We start from the raw sequence: 21,095 nt of genomic DNA, 5'->3' as shown, positions 1-21,095 counted from the left end.
CCTACGAAACCATCCTCAACAATCATCCTTTTCCCACTCTATGCACTCCAGGTCTACATATATAGAGACATATTATACATATGTATATTATTTATTGCTTGAACTAGAGAAGCTCGGCAATTCGAAGTGATGATAAGGAAATATACATTACCAGCAGCTGTGGAAATATGGCATGTTTGTACATTATTTGCATTTGACGTCTAACGAATGGGCGTGTATATTAAAGTTATCAAAAGTTTGTCTTCAGATAGTAAACTATTCCCAACCCCAGCAAAATAGATAACTTTAAAATCAGCGTAGATAGTTTTTTTAAATATTGAAACTTCTCTTTAAATCCTCTTCAATTATCTCCATCGAACTGCATCATAGATTTTCGTTAAAGTAGAATTGTCACTCAATAAATTATTGCAGAGGTATATAAGCATATGTCGCAAAATATTTCAACCCTTCTCAAAAAAAAGTTTTTATTGATGGCAATCGGAATAAACAATTGAAACTGGGTACGTCTTCATGTTACTTTGACCTAAATAAAGGTTAGAAGCGACACGAATCCTGGAAAGATTCCTCATGAAAAATTAAGAATGTTTGGAAAGTGAATTAGAATATAGCAACCTTGGCTGGATCTATTGTCACCCGAACCTTTCTTAGATTAGGGTAGACCTAGGAATTTAGACTACGTGTTTATATTATGCGTGCTTTGAATTTTGTATCTCTATCAAGAGGTTAGTTAAGATGCTTACAAACTTCTTGCTTATTGGAAAACTAACAAACATAAATTCCATTGCTTTATATCGTCCCTATCAGATCGGATTTTTACTAACCATTAATAATTAACTTGAACTTCAATTGATTTGAATTTTCGATTGAATTACATTCGATATAAAAATTCTACAATTCCCTATTGGCGCATATTGCAAATATCTTACTATTTATGAATAAAAGGTAATATCTGTCGAATGCCTCCATGACCACGTTTGAATTAAATCCCTCCACCACATGCAGCCAAAACAGCAGGAAGAGTGTCGTCAATGAACTCGGTACACTGGTCTATAATGATCCGGAGGATGTTAATACCGTTGATAGAGGAGGGTCTCGGATGATATTAACTAACATCTTGACGACTCTAGGAACCACGTAAATACCCCACCACTTATATCGGTCAAGACGGGTGCTCTTTTCTGGAATCTATAATAATAACGATCATCATCTTCTTTCAATAATTGAAAAAAATCTTAGAAATAATAACTCCGCAGAGACTGCAGATGCTGCTGGCATCACTCCGCTTGAGCGTGTGGCTGACAAAGGTAATTTCCCTCCTGTTAATGGGACAGTCCGCATCCACATACGGTGACTTGCCATGTACTAGAGTTGCCCTTTCGGCTCTTTACCTACTTCTCATTTTCTATTATTCAAGCTTTCAAGGTGTTCTTTGATGCGTCTCGAATTGACTTTAGCTAGTACTTTGCGACAGTAGAAAGCACCCAAATATACTCCCAATTTTCGCACTCAAAACGACTGCTTTCTTCTAGTGGCATCCATTATGGTCTGGAATGAAGTGCTCTAATATCCTTCAAATCCTAGATTCAAATTGAATTGTTGCACCATTGAGGGAGTCTGTGAATTTGCCTTTAGTAGACCGCTACTAAAATGATTAGTTGTTCGTTTGCTCGACCAGGATACCGCTTTCCCTAACCTTGCCAGGCAGGAAAATTATCAAGGGGCGCTTATTTTTAACATTTCGCCCTCTTGCACCTTCAGCTTTTCGTGCAGAATCCTGTAGTGTCCATGGCTTAGCGACATGAGCGGTATTTCATGCGCCTCTTTCCAAGGTCAATCTGACAAGAGAAGATAAAGTATATAAAATCATCTACTAACCTAATCTAATCTAATCTAATAATCTAATCTAATAAATGAAATTTCTAACCAAAGAGAAAAAGCAATTTCGTGTTTACTTGTAGGAATTTTTACCCACCAAAACCACTCCCGACCCCCCTGCCCCCGTGGAACCACCATAAGGTATTACATCTCCAAGCGGAGTTAGCTCACTCTTTAATTATTTTTCCGCTCTTCTATGCGAGACGTTCGTAACCGCCCCTTCCTCACCTGTTCCGATTCTCGCAGTTTGCCCTGGATTGATGCGATCATTGAGTTGATCGTATCCCAATCCTCCTGCGGTGTTAACATTCTCCTAACCATATTTTCCGGTATCAGCGTTTCACCTAAAGTTTCCTCTAGGTTTCTCCTATCGTCCTTAAATCTCGGGCAGTTGAAGAATATATGCTCTGGGTCCTCGGCGACTCCCCCGTGTATATGTGTGTGTGTATGGTGTGGGAGAAGCTACAGCTTCTGACCACTCAGGCCTTGTTGGCCCATTGTACTCGCCTCCACCGTCTAACGGAATATTCCGGAATCGTTAACTTATCGCATGATTTCCGTTAGTGGATGTGATGCTACCCGTCGCAATTGGAGAACATCCACTCGACTCCCCCGTAGTTTGGACAGTTGGGCAAATTGTCCAATTTGAACCTGTAGAGATCCTGGCGATATCCCCATGCCCCATCAGAAAGTGGATGAGATTATAATTAATCCCCCATTTTGTCTCCCCAACCACTCTTTGGTGGTAACTTGTGTGACCACCGGCCCTTTCCCGAGTAGTCCCAACGCTCCTGCCATCTAATTATAGATTTCTCCTTTACGGTGTTCTTCGTCTGCGGCAAAGGAGAGACCGACTTGATAATGGAAAAAACTCGTCGTTTCATCTACCAAGATGCCAATTGACATCATTCCGAAGATGGCGAATACAGCCTCATCTGAGATGGTTCTCAAGACAGAATACACCCTTAGGGCTGCCCTCTCATAGACCACACTCGGTTTATGAACATAACATGAAATGCGAAATGCCTAAATAGAAATGGTATAAGCAAGATCAAGATCATCACCCTGGCAATAAGTAACCTACAAGTATACACTGATCCTCCCACGTTAGGCATTATTCTTGCCAAGGCTATAGTCGCCGTGCATCCCTTGTCACAAATGTGTTGTTTAAAACTTAACTTTGTATCTATCATCACTCCCAGGCAATTGATACTCGGCTCGAAAGTGACGATGTGATTGCCGATTCTACTTAGCAGCTTTGTGATGAGGACCGCTTCTGTTTTTTCGTCCGCAAGTTCCAGTCCAGCGCTCTCTCTCCAGGCCTTAACAGCACTGATTGCTTCGCAAGAGTATAACTCTAGATGATTTGCGACTACAACCAATGCTATATCATCGCAAAACTCACCATCATGGCCTCTTCTAGAACCGGAAGGTTAAGTACGTCACTGTAAACGATGTTCCACAATAGTGGGCCTATACGGAACCGCGGAGACAACATCATCGGTGTCATACCAGAATGTTCATTCTCGCAGGTAGCTATCGGCAATAGCTTCGAGATAGGTGGGAACACCAATCGTGGCCAGGCACTTTCGTATAAGGTTCTAATTGGCCGAATTAAATGCATTCTTCACGCCCAGGGTTACCACAACGCAATATTTGCTAGTACTGTCCCTTCTGTGAATTGCATTTTTGGCCAGTAACCATTTTGATGGCATCAATGGTTGATCCGGTTTCTCGGAACCCATACTGCCTGCCTGGTCTGCCTGGCTCTCAACGATCCGGAGTAATCTGTTGTAAATTACCCACTCCAACATTTTCCCCCGGTGTCCAGAAGACATATGGGTCTATAAGAGGATACCTGGAGGGCACCTGGAGGTTTGACAGTCCTAGGTACCAGAACCTGCTTCTACCGCTTCAATGCTGTAGAGAATATCCCCTCGGACATGCATGCTTCGAACAACTCAGTGAGCATGTCCGGTCTGGAATTTACGCCCAGCTTAAGGACTCTGTTCGGTATGCCGTCCAGGCTTTGTTATCACATAAGTCACATATCAGTGTAGATATAATGAAATATTAGCAAATGCAATGCAACATCTTGCAGATGCAGGTCAGCACTTTATTTTGAATAAATTAGCTACTGATATGTAACGCCGTCCGTGTAATTTTGAAATCATTTTATTAATAAATTATATTAAGTAAAAAGTGTTGTTTTTCTTAATTGTGAATTTTGAAAAATGAAACTTGAGAAACTTCTTTTTTTCGCGAGTCTTAAGGCCACGACAAAACTCATACCCCGCTGCAGCTCACGCCCAAATCGCCTTCGCCTTCAGTTATGATGGCAATTTCCATCTGAGGTTCATAAGTGGTCTGGTCACCTAAGTCCTGAGCGACCCTGCAATGATTAAGGTTTATTTGAATAAACCTTTTTTTTTGCAGTCAACGCCTTCCGGAATTCCGGGTATTTACTATTTCCGTCAATATCCCTTCTTTCCTCTCCTTCGTACAATAGGCATTTGGGGTCCCTGTTGCACTCCTTGCCAATACGTCCTTTTCCACCACACCTTCTGCATCGATCGGCTTGATCAATGGCGCTGGTGCATGCCTTCGCCAAGTGCCCAAACAAGAGGAACTTGAACTGCCTCTTTAATGAAACCTGTTCTCGCAGGCGGCAGACAATCCATGCAATTCCAGCCTTTCCGGTCGAAAATAATTTCTGCGCTGATTCCACTGGTAGTCATATTATGGCCGTTTGAGTATTACCATAGCGAGTTCTTCACTTAAAAGCGAAATCCGTCCCTTTTGCCTTAGCCCTGGGTCCTTCGGATCTGGCTGATATTTCCACGCAGATCTTTTAGGTCAGGATCAGATTTCACCTTTTTAAAACCTTATTAAAATCGATTCAATGTCTGTGTGTCTGTCTGTCACACGCACTTTTCTCCAAAACAGCTAAACCGATCCGAACAAAATTTGGTGAACAGATGGGAGCTATGAAATCTCACGCATACAGCTAGTGGCATAAATTTAGGTGGAGTTTAAAGAGGGGGCTCCCCATACATGCAAAAGGGGGATTCAAAAAATTTTTTCCCCGGATATAGTTGAATAGGGTATCAAATGAAAGGTCTCGACTGACATTAGTTTTGACATAAATTGAGTGAGTAAGGAGTCAAAATGTACGCACTTGAAGTGAGACATGACTCATTTTCGGAAACCACCAAACCTAAAAATCTGTCCGTCTGTCCGTCTGTCCGTCTGTCCGTCTGTCCGCCTGTCCGTCCGTCCGTCCGTCCGTCTGTCCATCTGTCTGTCCGTCTGTCTGTCTGTCTGTCCGTCACACGCATTTTTCTCGGAGACGTTTATAGCGATTGACACCTGGTGGTGCGACTAGATGAAATCTAGGCCTCAAAATATGTCCCATTCCGATATCTGCTCAAATAAACTTACTAATAGTATATTACTACTTTTAGAAATTTACTGAAACTGCCCCCCCTTAGATTCATCCCAGGACTTCCGAATTTTGTACCAGCATAGAGGATAATATTTCGTATATACGTGCTAAATTTCATGGAAATCTGGCAATTAACGCCAAAGTTATAGCAGTTCAAACTTACCAATTTCGCGCGAGTTTACTGCTTCCATTATTCGCGTGGAATATTAAACTCGCATTTATGAAGAATCTATTTATCTGCAGCCCTTTCAAGGTTTTGTGTAAAACACTTATGTGAAATCTAATCTTCGAGAGATGTCCCATTCCGGTATCTGCTCAAATAAATTTACTAATAGTATATTATCAACTTTTAGAAATTGACTAAAAAACTCCCCTTAAGTTCATCCTAGGTGTACTAAATTGTACCGACATAGAGGACAGTCTCGTGCATACACATGCTAAGCTCCATGGAAATCCAACTATTAGTGTCAAAGTTATAGAAGTTCAAACTTATCAATTTCGTGCTAATTAACAGGGTCCTAAGCCATACAAATAAGGTGCTGAGGTCGTAATTAACGAGAATAATTGAAATTAGAGTGAAATATTAAAATTCCATTCCAGAAGAATCTAATTCTCCCTTGCTCTTTTTAAGGTTTTGTGTAAACACAAAACCTTATTAAAATCGGTTTACTGTCTGTTTGTCTGTCTGTCCGTCCGTCTGTCCATCTGTCCGTCTGTCCGTCTGTCCGTCTGTCCGTCTGTCCGTCTGTCCGTCTGTCCGTCTGTCCGTCTGTCCGTCTGTCCGTCTGTCCGTCTGTCCGTCTATCCGTCTGTCCGTCTGTCCGTCTGTCCGTCTGTCCGTCTGTCCGTCTGTCCGTCTGTCCGTCTGTCCGTCTGTCCGTCTGTCCGTCTGTCCGTCTGTCCGTCTGTCTGTCCGTCTGTCTGTCTGTCTGTCCGTCACACGCATTTTTCTCGGAGACGTTTATAGCGATTGACACCAAATTTGGTAGAAAGGTGGGAGCTGTGAACGCATACAATGAATTACATCCTTTTACGTCGGGTTTAAGGGGGGTCCCCATACATGCAAAAGAAGGGGGGGGTACATTTTTTTTTTCATAAAATATAGTCACGTGGGATATCAAATTAAAGGTCTCGATTAGTACTTTTCGAAGCCGGTCTTATTTTTGAATTTCGTTGAAAAGGTGGGGAGTGCGGGGGGTTGAAAGTGGTCATTTTTTTAACGAACCCATTCTCAGCAACTGCCAAACCGAAAAATCTGAAAAAATCAGAACGATGCCACTATATGGTGCCTAGGCTCCGAAATACCTTCCATGCCGATATCTGTTTAAATAAAGTTAATAATAGTATATTACTACAATTTTTTGTAATAGGTTAGAAACCCCCCTTAAGTTCATCCTAGTACCATGAAATTTTGCAGTGCTATAGGTTATAATATAGAGCGTGATCTTACTAAGTTTGGTGGAAATCGCACTATTACTAACAAAGTTATAATACCTCAAATTTGTTGCTTCTTTGAAAATTGAAGATAATGAATGTCAATATCATCCGAAAGTGGATACTCTCACATAATATATGGATATATTACGTGCTACGTACTAAGAAATACACAAAACCTTTCGTACCTGAAGCTTCCGGTTTCCCGACTTGTTTATATTTGATGTAGGTTAGATTCTTGGCATTTGCTAATAATATTAAACTCAGGGTGTGAGGCGTATGAGGTTGACCATTATCAACACAGGGCTTTCCATCAAATGATTTATTTAAATCGCTTTCTAGAAAATAGAGGGCAATGGAATTTTTAGCTATATTGCACGGAGCTGTCGTGCACTCGTCGCTCCTCACATCTTTTTCTTTTTCTTCAGCCTTCAATTCAGAAGCGGGGTCGGCTCGTGGTGATCGGTTTCGTCACAAATGTCTAATCAGGACGTAATCTCATACCTTTAAATCCCCATCCAGCGTATCAAGCCACCAGTGTTTTGGCCGGCTTTTTGGTTGCTTACCATTGCTTTCGATGTTCTGACCAATATTGGTTGTTGAATTCTCGTTAGCGTGAATTACGTGACCACACCATCGAAAACGCCTCTCTTGCAGTTTTTTCACGATCGGTGCAAACCCATATCGATCGCGGATATTCTTATTTCAGACGTAATCAAAACGTGTCACGCCATCAGTGCAATGCAACATCTTCGTCCCCATTACCGCAAGACGCCGTTCATTGTCCTTTATAACCGGCCTACACTGAGAACTATAGAGAGCGGCAGACGGACGACATTGCAGTAAATTCTAGATTTGGGATATGTGCTGATACGTCGATAACAAAGAACACCAGTTGGGGAATGCCACTTCATCCAGTTTGCATTAATGCGTGAATCAATTTCATTACGCAGTTCTCCATTGGCAGATAGCATTGACTCGAGATATTTAAATCGCTGAGTTCTGGCAATGGCAGTGACCTGCCCTTCTAGATATTTAAAACGCTTAGTTCTGGCAATGGCAGTAACCTGCCCAGAACTGAACGATTTCAATATCTCGGGTCAATGCTATAAGCTAATGGAGAACTACGTTATATTCCTCACATAGGGAAACACAAAACCTTTTATACCTGAAGCGTCAAGCTTCCGGTTTCCCGACTTGTTTAGAACCTCGGCGTGAGACAAATTGCATTTACTGGAGATAGCGATTGCCTCTGCGTTAATTCGCACATTTGCTTTCTTCTTCACCTTTTCATTAACGACCTTCGTCCATCCACCATTTTCGTTCCCCCTTAGGTTTTCCTTCGATTGCTGACGCTTGTATTTGGAGCACAGGCTTTTTACTTTCCGTGCTTTTAGTTCCGTTCTTCAGAATTACTTGTGTACTTTTTTTTCTCTTAGGAACCTGCTGATTTTCTGGAAGATCATCGCCTTTTCTTTGCTGGTAGGTCGCAAACACTACGGTTCGGAGTGCAAGCGGTCGAGAATAATCATTTCTTTCACAGACCCATTCTCAGAAAATACCCAAACGAAAAATCTGAAAAAAAAATCTAGTGACTAGGTTCCGAAATACCCTCCATACCGATATCTGTTTAAATAAAGTTAATGATATATTACTAAACACCCTTAAGTTTGTGGCGCGGCAGGATTCGCGGCATTCGAAATTTATTTCAAATGTCGCGAATACCAGCGGACAGATGACGTCACCGGCGCTCTCCACTCAGTTCAGACCTCGCTACAAGAGTGAAGAACAGAGTAGGTGACGAGAAACGTCAGATAAAAAAAAATAATAATAATAAAAAAAAACAGTTGGCAGTCATTGTGAGAAGAGCGAGTTTTGTGCAGAAAGAAAATAGTTACAGACGGAAATCAGTTTAATTTCTAATATCTCGGAGTTGTAATAAGAGTACTTTCTTGAAATTGTGTATTGAACTTTGTAAAATACGAAAAACATGTCAGAAACCTATTTCGAAGAATAGAAGCTCTTAAATTTGTCAAAAGGAAAAGAATAGAAGCTCCTAAATTGGTGACCCCTCGGTTTCATCTGGGGGCAGAGTGATGTGGCGCGGCAAGTTTATCTTAGAACCACGAAATGCTGCAAGCAATGTAGGCTGTAATGTTGAAAATGATTTTACTATTTGGACTACTATTAACAAACTTATAATAGGTTAAAGTTGTCGCTTCTGTGCAAATTGAAGGCTTTGAATATCAGTATCACCCGGGACTGGATATTCTGGTGCTAAGAACTAATGGGACAAATGTCTACTCAAATGTTTTTGTCAAAGGAATACACAAAACCTTTAATACCTGAAGCGTCCAGCTTCCGCTTTCCGGACTTGGTCATTATTGAAAACTAAATGGCATGATGTGTACGCAGGGTTTTTCTGCTAAGGGTACTTCTTACTCCCGCTGAGGAAAATACTTTATTGGAAACTTACTTTCGTGTGTATTGTTCTTTCTTCTTCTCCCTTCATCAGTACAAAGCTACTTACAGAGGAGACTTAACTACAAACAGAAGGCAATATCTAACATTTTAGAAATAAATATTTGCAAAATTAAAATCGAGAGTATACATTGTCCTCTCTGAGGTAAGTAGCTACGATGCAATGCTTTCCACCCTATAATTTTACTATTCTAACCACTGGATATGTATGCAGTTCCCACGAAACTATAATATTTTGCAACATCGAGCATATATAAATGGTTTACTTTCTTAATATGATTTAAGGAGCAATCAATTCAGCTAAAGGGTATGTCAGTCAAATACCTTACATGAACCCATAAGGCGCTTATGATGCGATTTCCACAAGTTCGCCATAAACATACAATGAACTGCCTTTATCAATAATTCCTGACAGGTAATACAAGTTGATTGTTTTATCATGTGCTGCCTAATTAATTGATTGATTACCCCGATATTGCCCAAGTGAACCCAACCGTACGTAATAACCGTTCGTTAATAGGACATCGTAAATAATATGCTGACTGAAGTAAATCAACAACCCCCCCATAACTGCCATCATATTTTCATAATAGGAAACACATGATCAGAAACCGAATATGTGTTAATAAAACAATAAGCCCTGAAGTCATCACTGCAAATGGGAGTTTACGTATCAGTAACTCCAAAATTACTTTATAGCTCACAAGCTCAAGTTAACTTACTTTTCACTTGTGTTGCAAGACGACCGCAATTGATCTGGACCCGTCCAACCCATCTCACCCCCACTGGTTCGTAGTTTGAAGTAAAATCCAGAATTTACCATCACAATAACGTCCTAAACATACAATAAAACTGGACGGACGAGTGACCATCATTCGGATCAGGAAGCCTGGAAAGTGACCATTCTGACCTTCCAAATAGTACCTATCGTAAGTGTACAAAACGTATGTGATAAACAAGGAAATGGGTTCCATTTCCGTAGTGTTAAGATTCACCGATTTGTTAGCAGATTTTCGCATTAATGAATAAAATAGTTTGGAGAAAGTGATAACTAGGGAGATATGGTATTTGAAATCTTCACTACGGGGGGTTGATCTCAATCTTAATAAGTGTACATAGCAGCGAGTGATACTCTGAGGTGTTTTGAATAAAACTATTTAATGATTTAATATCTATCTACTTGTTGCTTCAAAATGCACATAAATTACAATATAATAAATTATTGCTTTTGTGTCATCCTCAGTCGAAGGCCCATATGTTGTTTTCAAATAACTGACATCGATTTGGCATGTAATTACGGCGACACTCAGTTGAACATCATAGAAGATACAATTAACAATTGAAGAACAATTAACCAATATCCTAAAATGTACCTCGACCTGAAATTAAAGGAAGCAAGATCTTTGGGACATTACGTTAACGAAATCTGTTTAATGCCCTCAGTTCTCTGAAATGGATTTGCGTCAATATACCGAATTATTGCGATACAAGGTTTAATTAATTTACGCAAAACGTGCCGGACTCCCGTTTCAAGCAGATTACTGACTAAAGCACCCTCTGTTGCGTCTAAAACACCGCGACCGTTCAACACATTGCCTCGAGTAAGGCCTATTCGGTGTAGGAGCACAACCCTGTGGTTCAGAGTATCTCCTCCACCCAGGTATCTCTCCTATATATCTTCCTTTTTTCACCTTAAGAATTCCTTCGTTCCACATGTCCTCGTTTCGCAACATAGCCCCAAGTATGGTATCCGGAAACATTAGTGTTAGGTAATAATTATCCTCACCGTGCTTTCGATTGAACCATGGATTGTCTCTTCTACCGAGTGACTGATCCACTTAACCATCTATCAGTTAGTTAATTTTTAGGGAGTAGACCACTTCGGTAGGCAAGAAAGGTTATTAAAAGTTCTAATTCCAGGCAAATGTCTGGAAGTAATTAGCACCGCCACAGAACTCCCCTGCCAGTGATTGAGTGCAAGGATATTACCATGGTTCAGTTGGCAGTTTCGTGACGCCAGCTGTAAATCTGTGGTCTTGTTATTGTTAAATTATTAAAGGCCTGCCTGGCAACGATCAGGAAATCTAACCCGTCTGCCAGTTTTTTTTTTAGTTTGCCACTTCATCTTGACAGATTTTTCGGATGACTCTATCTGGAGTGGGTATTGGCAAGGAAGCAGGTTTGAGCCGACCAATGAATACATTAATGATACGTCCAGCAACTTAAACTTTAACGAACTTATCCTTTCTACTGATTACCCGATATAGGCCCTGATACGCATATCGGAATATTTTCTTTATACCATCGTTACGGATGAAGACATGGCTATTTGTCGCTGGGACTTCGAATATAAAGATTCTTTTGCTGTCATGCTGACTAGCATTGACTGCGCGTAAAATTTGGAAACCCTGTTTCAATTCCTTGGCGAAAATAGACGTGTTCACCTGCTCGTTGTTGGACTGTAAATCGAAAAAATTGCCTGGGAATATTACAACATTTCTGCCGCAGTTGCGCCGCGGTCTTCCTCCCAAGCTGTGTGAATGCTAGTAGCACGACAGGCAATGTTCCTGTCCAACGGCTATTGTGACACTTTATTGCTGTTTTGAGCCGACGGTGAAAACGCTCGACCATGACATTGGCTGCCAGATTGTATGCTGTAATTTAGTCCCTGAGAAACAAATACGTGTCTGTACGCTAAATGTTGGTGCCCTAACTAGAAAGAACGAGGAACTCGCAACAGCCCTTCGAAAAACGCGAATTGATATCTGTGCTCTGCAAGAGAACCTATGGTCTGGTGAAAACAGCTACGACATAGCAAGCAATCGCAATAAGAATGACTATAAATTTCTCTATTTTGGTAACCCACACACTCAATACGATGTTGGCATTGCCATCTCAGAGAGTTTCCGCGACGCCCTTAAAGAAGTCGAAAGATTTGATGATCGACTGATGAAGTTCACCATTATATCAGTTGATCACACTATTCACTTCTTCATCCGGTGCGCACCACAGATAGGTCGACCTGATGCCGAGAAAGATGCCTTCTGGCAACTTCTCATAGAAAAGGCCTGACGTGCCTGCTGACGACTATATCATCATTGCCGGAGACCTTAATGGTCATATGGGTGAAAAGGCGAACGGAATTTGAAGCGCGCAATGAGTGTATAATCGATTTTACGGACACCCGTGACTTTGTACTTATTAATACATGGTTTATCAATCTTCAGACATTTCATAGTGCGAATAGTAAAACGCAAATCAACTATATTCTCATAAAACGCCGACGCTTTACCACCGTCACTGATTACAAAGCCGTTCCTTATGAGACCATTCCACCTCAACATCGGCCGCTGATTGCCGTCTTGCGAATCAAGCGGTCGATAAAACAACGTGGCCCGCCGCGCATTAAATCGTGGCGGTTTCGTAACAAGGAAGAAGAAATGATCTCACTTACGTGATTACCAACCATTATGAATGTGGAAGAATCGTGAAACCAAAATAAAGCCGGATCCTTAAAGCGGCCTCTGCAACGCTCGACGATACATCAACCGAGATACTTGATTTTGGAATGATGACATCCAAATTGTTACGTAAGAAAAGTCACAGTGAATAAGATAACTTCCAAAAAGCAACCGCACGACACTTCGATTGACCTAGCCGACGTTTCCAAATTTGGAATTTGTTTCCCGCTTCAATTCAAGAAATGGAAAAGCTCGATTTCACAAAGGCCAACGACCTAACTGCTTCTTAGTGTTCCGAAATAAATTTAGCAGTTTCGATCCACCCGAAAATGTTGACCGAATTCCACTAATCTTTCTTCACTTCGAAATGTGATTCCAATCTGTCAAAATCCTCCCACTCGTTTTGGTCGGCACAACGAATAGCACAACTGTCAAATCACACTCACTTCTAACAAGTTTAAAATCTGAATGTTCTTCATCAACAGCCAAAAATGATCTCCCCACTCAGCAGCTGTCTCTCGATCAGCCGGTCCCGCTAAACCTGGTCTTGAACTTCTAGAGTTCATGTTACCAGCGACATACACAGTAGCGTTGACGGATGCGGCAGATCATCCCCCTCTGTCACGATCAATTCGCCCAGATGCATTCAATAATGTGCAATATGCGACGAAATTTAAGGTAATTGCAGACTATAGAATGAATTATTTGATCAAATTAATTCTGAAAAGAACGAAGGAAAAGCCACTCCCGTCACGAAGTAGCGGCCACTACAAGCCTTCATTGTCGGTATATTTTCCGAGAACAATTAATTTTTTACGACATTTTTTTAAGTCTTTTCTAACTGTATAGCGATAACCCCACTGAACAGGATGGTGATGTCCATGACCATCCTAAGTGCCCGGAGACGATCAAGAGGAAAGAGCTATCTCCAAACTTTAAAAAGCAAATATTGAAAGTCCATCGGAAATGGTGGTGGGAGGGGCGAGTTTCCTTTGAATAATTCGATTCCTCACTTATCATTTTACAAAAATTCACGTGTCTTTTCTGATACGTGCAGCACAACATGGGGATTCACGCGAGCCTAACAACTGACCAACACGTAAGCTAAACGTAACAGTGAAATAAAAAATAACGCCTCGACCGCGATCGGGTTTGTAAAATTTCATAAGTAAGTGCCGCAATCGAAAGGGAGAATCTGCGGTCGCATCCTAGAAGGATGTTTTACCCTACCTCGTATTCTTAATTTGCAGGCCACAAGACCCGCCACGAAAGTTATGAGTCAAAAAAAAATCCCTCAATGTTTCCTCCCCATCGCCGGAGCCGCGATGGATCGATGCATAGATAATTTGTAGAAATATGCAATATGGTTGTTGGAAGTACTTAGTTCGTGCTGAAAGCGTTCCACAAACAAACGTGGGCCTCTCGAGACGGGACCACTTTCAACCAAATTGACCACGTGTTGATCGAACGCCGCCACCTTTCAGCCTTGATGAATGTCAGAACATATAGGAGGGCTAATAGAGGCTCGGACCACTATCTCGTTGGCATAGTACTTCGAGCTCGAATTACGACACCACCTACAATCATCATCACCATCATTCACAACACTGCCCTCCGCAACACCAATAGGGGCAAAATGGATGCCGCAATAAACGCAGCTAACAGATGCCCTGGAGATGACACATCAACAAATGATCTTTACAATCACATTAAGAACGTTATCGTTAATACAGCCACAAGCATAATTGACCCCGACCGCAAAAAGAGTCGGAGCGGCTGGTTTGACAATGAATGTAAGCTAGCAACGGAACGGAAGAATGCCGCATACCGAGTAATGTTCCCAAAGGACGCGGGCACACGCGGAGACTTATCACGAACTCCGGCGAGCGAAGAAGTGGCTTCACAGACGGAAAAACGAAGCCTGGGAGAACCAAGAGATTTGTGAACTCAAAAAATGCAGGGTGCAACGGCACCAGGCACGAAAGTCGCCAAGAGCCGATGGAATTACAGCCGCATTGGTTACGTATGGAGGTGACCAATTGCATCAAGCGGTTCATCAACGGATGTTCAATGTGTGAGACAGCGAATCAACGCCTGACTACTGGCAACGAGGCATTATCTGTCCCATATATAAAAAGGGGATACCACCCAGTGCAACAATTATTGAGGTATCACGTCGCTACCATCTATAAGATATTCTCCGCTATCTTATTAGATCGAATACCCCCATATGCTCAGAACATCATTGGCCCATACCAAAGAGGCTTCACTCCAAGCAAATCAGTACCAGATCAAATTTTTTCTGTGCAGCAAGCGATGAAAAAACTGTTAGACTATGGCCATCAGTTGCACCATCTTCCAGCCTCGGAGAGAGTGATTCGTGATGCAGATGTAAATGCGATAGGCACCATCTACCGCTACCGTTCAACACCGCTGGCACCTTCGACCTTTAGACCTGCTGCCTTGTGACCTTAACATTGTGGTATGCAGGACATCCACGGTACGAACCCGGATGCCCTCTGCTTCCGCCGTTGACACAAAAGGTTTTTTCTTTGCCCTTTGCTTCAGTCAGCGAACATTCGGCTGCAGTATAACCTTTCCTGCACTTTACATATCGCAAGGCCATTTGACAGTTCACTGCCTTTCAGGAGGAAGGTTTGTATCTTTTTTTCCTTTGGTGTGTATATTTCGCATTTATATTCTATTTGGTATTGCTCTTTCCAAGATTTGAGGAATACCCCCTGGGATTGTTTGTAGCTTTTAGTCACGCAGTATGCTCAGCATTCAAATCGTCGGTTGAAGTGAGAAGCCTTCCAGCTTCACCTTTTTCCTGGCTAGCTTTGGAGACGGGGGCCTCTCTCTTCAACCATTAGCTGCTTCGTAAGCTTTTCGTTCTTCTCTATTAATATCGACATTTGATTTTTCAAATCTTCGAGTATCTTCACCAGCCCGTCTGCGGCTCCCCGCTCATTCCCGTCAAGCAGCTGACAAAAACGATTTTTTGACAAAATGTTTCGGGGAAAATGTAGCTTAAATTAAGCCTATATAATTAGTGAGGCAGCGTCTGATGATTTGCCTCTGCCCTGGTAAGAAACCGTAAAGCCGTCGTCGCTTGACTATATAATTAAGAAAATTTAATTTAATTTAATTGAAATTTTAAATTTTTTTATATTAATAGTATTGATTTGTAGAAACGTCCATTCTCTACAAATATCAGCCTACTCTCGCAACCACCATCTTGCACAGTCTTAACTAGAACTAATGCTCTAGGGCCCACCGCGTCTTTGGCTGGCCAGTGTGGTTAGTAAAAACTCTAGTTGCATCCGTAATCGTTTCCGTAACAGTTTCGTTAGAGTCGGAATATTCTCTTGTGGCGCTAAGTTGCTGAGATGTGTCTTTAATCTACTCCAATCGATCTTGAATTTAGGAGTGGCATTGAGCATCTGCATAGAGATGCAGATGGGAGTGTGGTGACTATTACATACTTTGCCGGTAATCGGATTCCACTACCAACATTTACTGGCAGAATTAGCGAGCGCAACATCCAGAACCGAGCCCAATTGTTTTGGCATTGACGGTTGGTTGTAAAAAAGTGGGCACACTATTATTAAGGAAAATAAATGAGGAATTCAGGCCCGCAGTTTCTAATCATCTGCCTTTGCTATTTCTGAGGTAATCACCCAGATTGATGGGTGTGGCACTCAGATCCCTCGTCATGAGAACATTGTTATTTTTTTCACAAAAAATGAGGAGCCTCCCAACAGTCGTGTTGAAATTCCTGTTGGAGATACTGGAAGGGAGATAAACGGAAACAATCACAAAATTGGAAAAGAGAGTGAGCGTTGGCGAAAACCAACGGATTTACAGAAAGCCAAAATGACACCACCGTAGCTGTCCTCTCTAAACTTAGCTTTAAGGTTAAATGTAGAGATGAATTTAGAGAGGGGAGAATAGTTAATAATGTAGGTACTAGCATAACATTCTATGTTTGATTTATTTTCCCTAAGGCTTTGAACGTTATGCTGGAATATTTAAAAGGATGAAGGCAAGTCTCTCGCGCCTAAAAACGGAAAAAAATTGTACTAACTGGCCCTCCAGGTTAAGAATTGGGTAGGGCTGAAAACCCTACACGGAAAACCAACGTTACAAAGCCACAGAAGGAGCCCCAGACAGGATGGACTTTACAACGACGAAACCGGCAACGAAAACGGAATAACGACGTGTGCATTTTCTCATGGGACATGCACTCCCTGTACCGAGATGGAGCTACCAAGCAGCTAGCCGATACCCTGTCCCAATATGGGACTGATGTAGCAGCGTTGCAAGAGATGCGATGAACAGGGACCGGTTTCCTGGACAAGACCCAATACACCGTATCTTACAGCGGCTATTAAGTGAACCATGTGCTCGGAATAGGATACTTAGTCAGCCAAAAAATGAAATTTGCTGTTATCGGCTTTGAAAACATAAGCGGCTATGCACTCCGCGCTTGCGAGGCAAATTTAGAAATATAAGCCTCCTAAACGTTCACGCCCCTACAGTGGAGACTGCAAAGTTGGAGAAGGATACCTTCTACGAGGCAGTTGAACAGCGACTCGAAGCCTGTCCCAAGTATGATATCAAAATCATATTTGGAGATTTTAACAGTGAAGTAGGGACAGAGCCTCGCATTTAGGCGATACGTTTGTTCCCATAGCTTACATAGGAATATCAATGATAACGGACTGCGAATTATTCAGCTAGCAGTATATGCAGAACATATAGGGGGTCAATACAGACTTGGATGACTATCTCGTTGGCATAGTGCTTCGCACACGATTTATAACACCACCTACAATCCCCTCTAGCAATCAGGTGAGAATGAGTACTGATGCAATCACCATACAGCCCTCCGTAACACCTATAAGGGGGAAATGGATGCCGCAATAACCGCAGTTATCAGATGTCCATGAGATAAAGTATCAATAAATGATCTTCACAACCACCTGGAGAACGTTATCATTGATACGGTCGCAAACATACTTGGCTCCAACCGCATGAAAAGTCGGAACGGATGGTTTGACGATGAATGTACCGAGTAATGTTTCATTCTCAAAGCACGCGGGCACGCGCATAGACCCACCAAGAACTCCGTCGAACGGACTTCACATACGAAAGAAGGAAGTCTGGGACACCCAACAAATCTATGAACTCGAAAACTACAGGGAGGAACTACACCAGCCACAGAAGGAAGAAGTTTCACCAACAACACAGACAGGACAAAGCCTTATATACTTCGATCATCAACCTACCGAGACAAAGAGAGAAATCTGATTTTCGAAAGAATTGGCATATTTGAGCGATGGGTTGAGTTTTTTAATGAATTGCTCAACAGTCAAAATATCGACGAGTTGGAAGTCCCGCCATCTAAAAACGACGAACAAATTCTGCCACCCCCAAGCAGTCCGTGCAATCCACCAGCTTCAAAACCATAAGTCGCCAGGAGCCGATGGAATTACAACCGAATTGGTTAAATATAGAGGCGACCAATTTTACCAAGTAGTTCATTAATTGATGCTCAAGGTTTGGGACAGCGAATCAATGCCTGACGACTGGTAACGAGGCATTATCTGTCCCATACATAAAAAGAGTGATATCACGCAGTGCAGCAATTATAGAGGAATCACGTTGCTGACTACCATCTATAAGATATTCTCAGCTATCTTGCTAGGCCGGAGAGCCAGAACATTATCAGCCTATCCCACAACGCCAGCACCGAAAACCAACCAACCAACAACATCAAACCGCACTGGTCAAAAGGGAAGAATAAGGATTGGAGAATACAACTTTGAGACCGTTGAAAATTTCTCCTATCTAGGGTCGAAAATCACAACCGATAACAGCTACGATGATGAAATCCGCGCACGGTTGTTGTCAGCCAACAGAGCATATTTCAGCTTACAAAAACTGTTCCGCTCGAAACGTCTCATCATAAGGTCAAAGTTCTTACTGTACAAAACAATGATCTTGCCAGTTCTCATGTATTCCTCGGAGACTTGGGTTCTTAGCAAGAAGAAATGCGAACTCTTGGCCGCGTTCAAGAGAAGAATCCTCCGAAGAATTTTTGTCCTCCTACATGAGGATGGACGATTCCAGAGCCTACATAACGACGAAATCTATGAGCGATACCATGACCGTCCGGATGTGGATAAAATCCGGCTGAATAGGTTACGGTGGGCGGGTCATTTAGCCTGTATGGATGAGGATGATTCATCCCCGAAAGTGTAGAAGGGCAATATCTATGGTAGAAAAAGAAGACGAGGACCCTTCCTGAGATGGAACGATGGCATAAGTCAGGACTCTGGACAGCTTTTAGGGATATCAAATTGGTGGACCTCAGCGGAAGGGCGGGATGTCTGAAGTTCCTTATTCAGGGAGGCCTTTACCGGATACCGGTTGTTGCGCCGTTAAATCATCTGATTTGTGTGTGAGAGCCACGCTGGTTCTAAATTAGATTCGCTCGAAAGGCTTTTGCAGAAGTCTGCTGGCTGATCTAAATCGAGGCTACTTTCCCGACCTGAGTTGGTGAAATTTTGATAAAATCCTCTTTGATTATGAAAGAACAAGATGTCTGTCCGTCAGTAGTTCACCATATTTGCAACGCATGTATATAAAACGTAAAAGAAAAAGATAAACATCAGTCCAATATTCAGTAAAAAAAAAACACATTTAATCTAATCTATTCACTACTTTCCATTTCAGGTAACTATTTGACCCTACTAGCGTAGTCATAGAACATGATAAACCAGGTGAGAAACCATGAAGTATTTTTCAGCATAAAAATGTCACCAGTTTTACGTGTACACACCAGCATTCCATGGAATCAACACGAGCAGAAATTTAATTCTAAAGCTTAAATGCATTAACTCCTTAGCATTTCATGTTGAGTTTCACTCATCCAAACGAGAATGAAATCTGTGCAAACATTAACGGTGAATGCACACGTAAGCTCTCATCCCCATCTCCAGGTGAATTTTCGTCACATTTTCACGTAATGTAACATTCAATAATTCAAACAAAGCGAAAGCACAAACGTGCTCTCGGGGTGGCGTATAAAATCGCATTTACGGTAAAATGCATTTAACGAACAAATTCAGTCGCATGTGCTCTTCACTGTCGACTTACCCTACTCAGGGTGAATCCTGGGCGGCAAAGTGGGAATCACGCCAAGCAGCGGAAAGTTGGCTGACATCAGCATTTACCACGCCAAGGTGTGGGGATAAAAGCCCTAAAATGTTTATTCTTGACACTAAAAAGCATATCATAAACACGCACTGTGACTAAAAATTTGTTAAATTTGAATTTGCTTGGAACCGGCATGGGGAAAGCTACCCCCTGTAGCAGGGGTTGTGGAGAGTCCAGACCAGAAACGGAAATAACATCATCGAGCTTTGATAAGAAAGCTCTTATACTTCAAGTGGAGATTTCCGCTTCCTTTTTCCTAACTGTTCGAAAACACCTGAAAGAATATCCTTAACTTTTCCAAAGCTACCCCAATCTGTCTCACAGAAAAGGCGGTATTTTCCGATAACCAATCCTTTTGCAAGTTCGCAGAAAGCTCTTATACGCAAAGGACATGCGTGGAGTTTCAACCGGTCCCCTCTCGAAGGAACATGTGATGCAAAGATGCATCTATCGGAAATATCATCACTTGTTGTTCTTGTATAACAGTTTAGATAGGAATCGTGTTTTGGCTAGTCCTTATCGAAATGCCGACGTGGATGTTACGCGGGACGCCTATTGAATCGTCTAGTAGTCGTATATTCGTCTGAAAGTTAGTGTGCATTTTTAGAAAATAACGGCCTTTTGTCCCTATTCGTTAAAAATTTTTTTTTCAAAACGTTACGAAAAGATTTCGCAAAATTTGGCGATTCGCGCGGTCCTGACGAGGGTTTTATTCATATTTATTACAATGTTTGTGTGCTGTTTGTAAATAATGTGATGATGTGTGAGTGTGTGTCTTTAAAATAAATAACTGAATTTTTATTAAATTGTGATGTGCTAAAGTGTTTTGAATAAAATATGTAATATCTCTACAAGTGCAAAAGTATCAGATTGTTCTTCGTTATTTGTGACCGCGTTGGCTTTAAGAAAGCATCGTCAAAATAGTATACATTTTTAAATACCAAATTGTACATTTAAATATTCATTAATGATTTATATTTAGGTATAAAATATGTTCCCTTAGTTAAGGTTTATGCATTATAAATCTATTTGCAGTTTTTGCAATGCTGCGTGAGGTCTCCGCTTCACACTCAGGCCTTACACGTCATTGTGGTTTTATTTGCGAATTTCTATATTTTTGACAAAAATGCTTACTGAATTTATTAAAAACCGGGAATTAATTGGATCCAGATGTA

General features: G+C 41.7%; 1 protein-coding gene across 10 annotated transcripts in view; it reads left to right on the top strand.

Moving 5' to 3' along the window:
- Positions 1 to 21,095, top strand: part of LOC119654275 (potassium channel subfamily T member 2) — a 766,604-nt gene that overhangs the window by 294,320 nt on the left and 451,189 nt on the right. Inside the window, exon 1 of one of the 10 annotated variants that reach the window (XM_038059587.1) lies at positions 20,430 to 20,902. The exons of the other annotated variants lie outside the window; for them this stretch is intronic. The gene's annotated coding sequence lies outside the window, so the exon portion shown is untranslated. Of the gene's footprint in view, positions 1 to 20,429; positions 20,903 to 21,095 lie in introns of those variants that run through there. 10 annotated transcript variants of the gene reach the window in all.

The sequence above is a fragment of the Hermetia illucens genome, chromosome 1 (assembly GCF_905115235.1).
Source record: "Hermetia illucens chromosome 1, iHerIll2.2.curated.20191125, whole genome shotgun sequence".
Classification (NCBI taxonomy): Eukaryota; Metazoa; Arthropoda; class Insecta; order Diptera; family Stratiomyidae; genus Hermetia; species Hermetia illucens.
The sequence above is the reverse complement of the archived record's forward strand: the minus strand, read 5'-3'. Positions and strand labels throughout refer to the sequence as shown.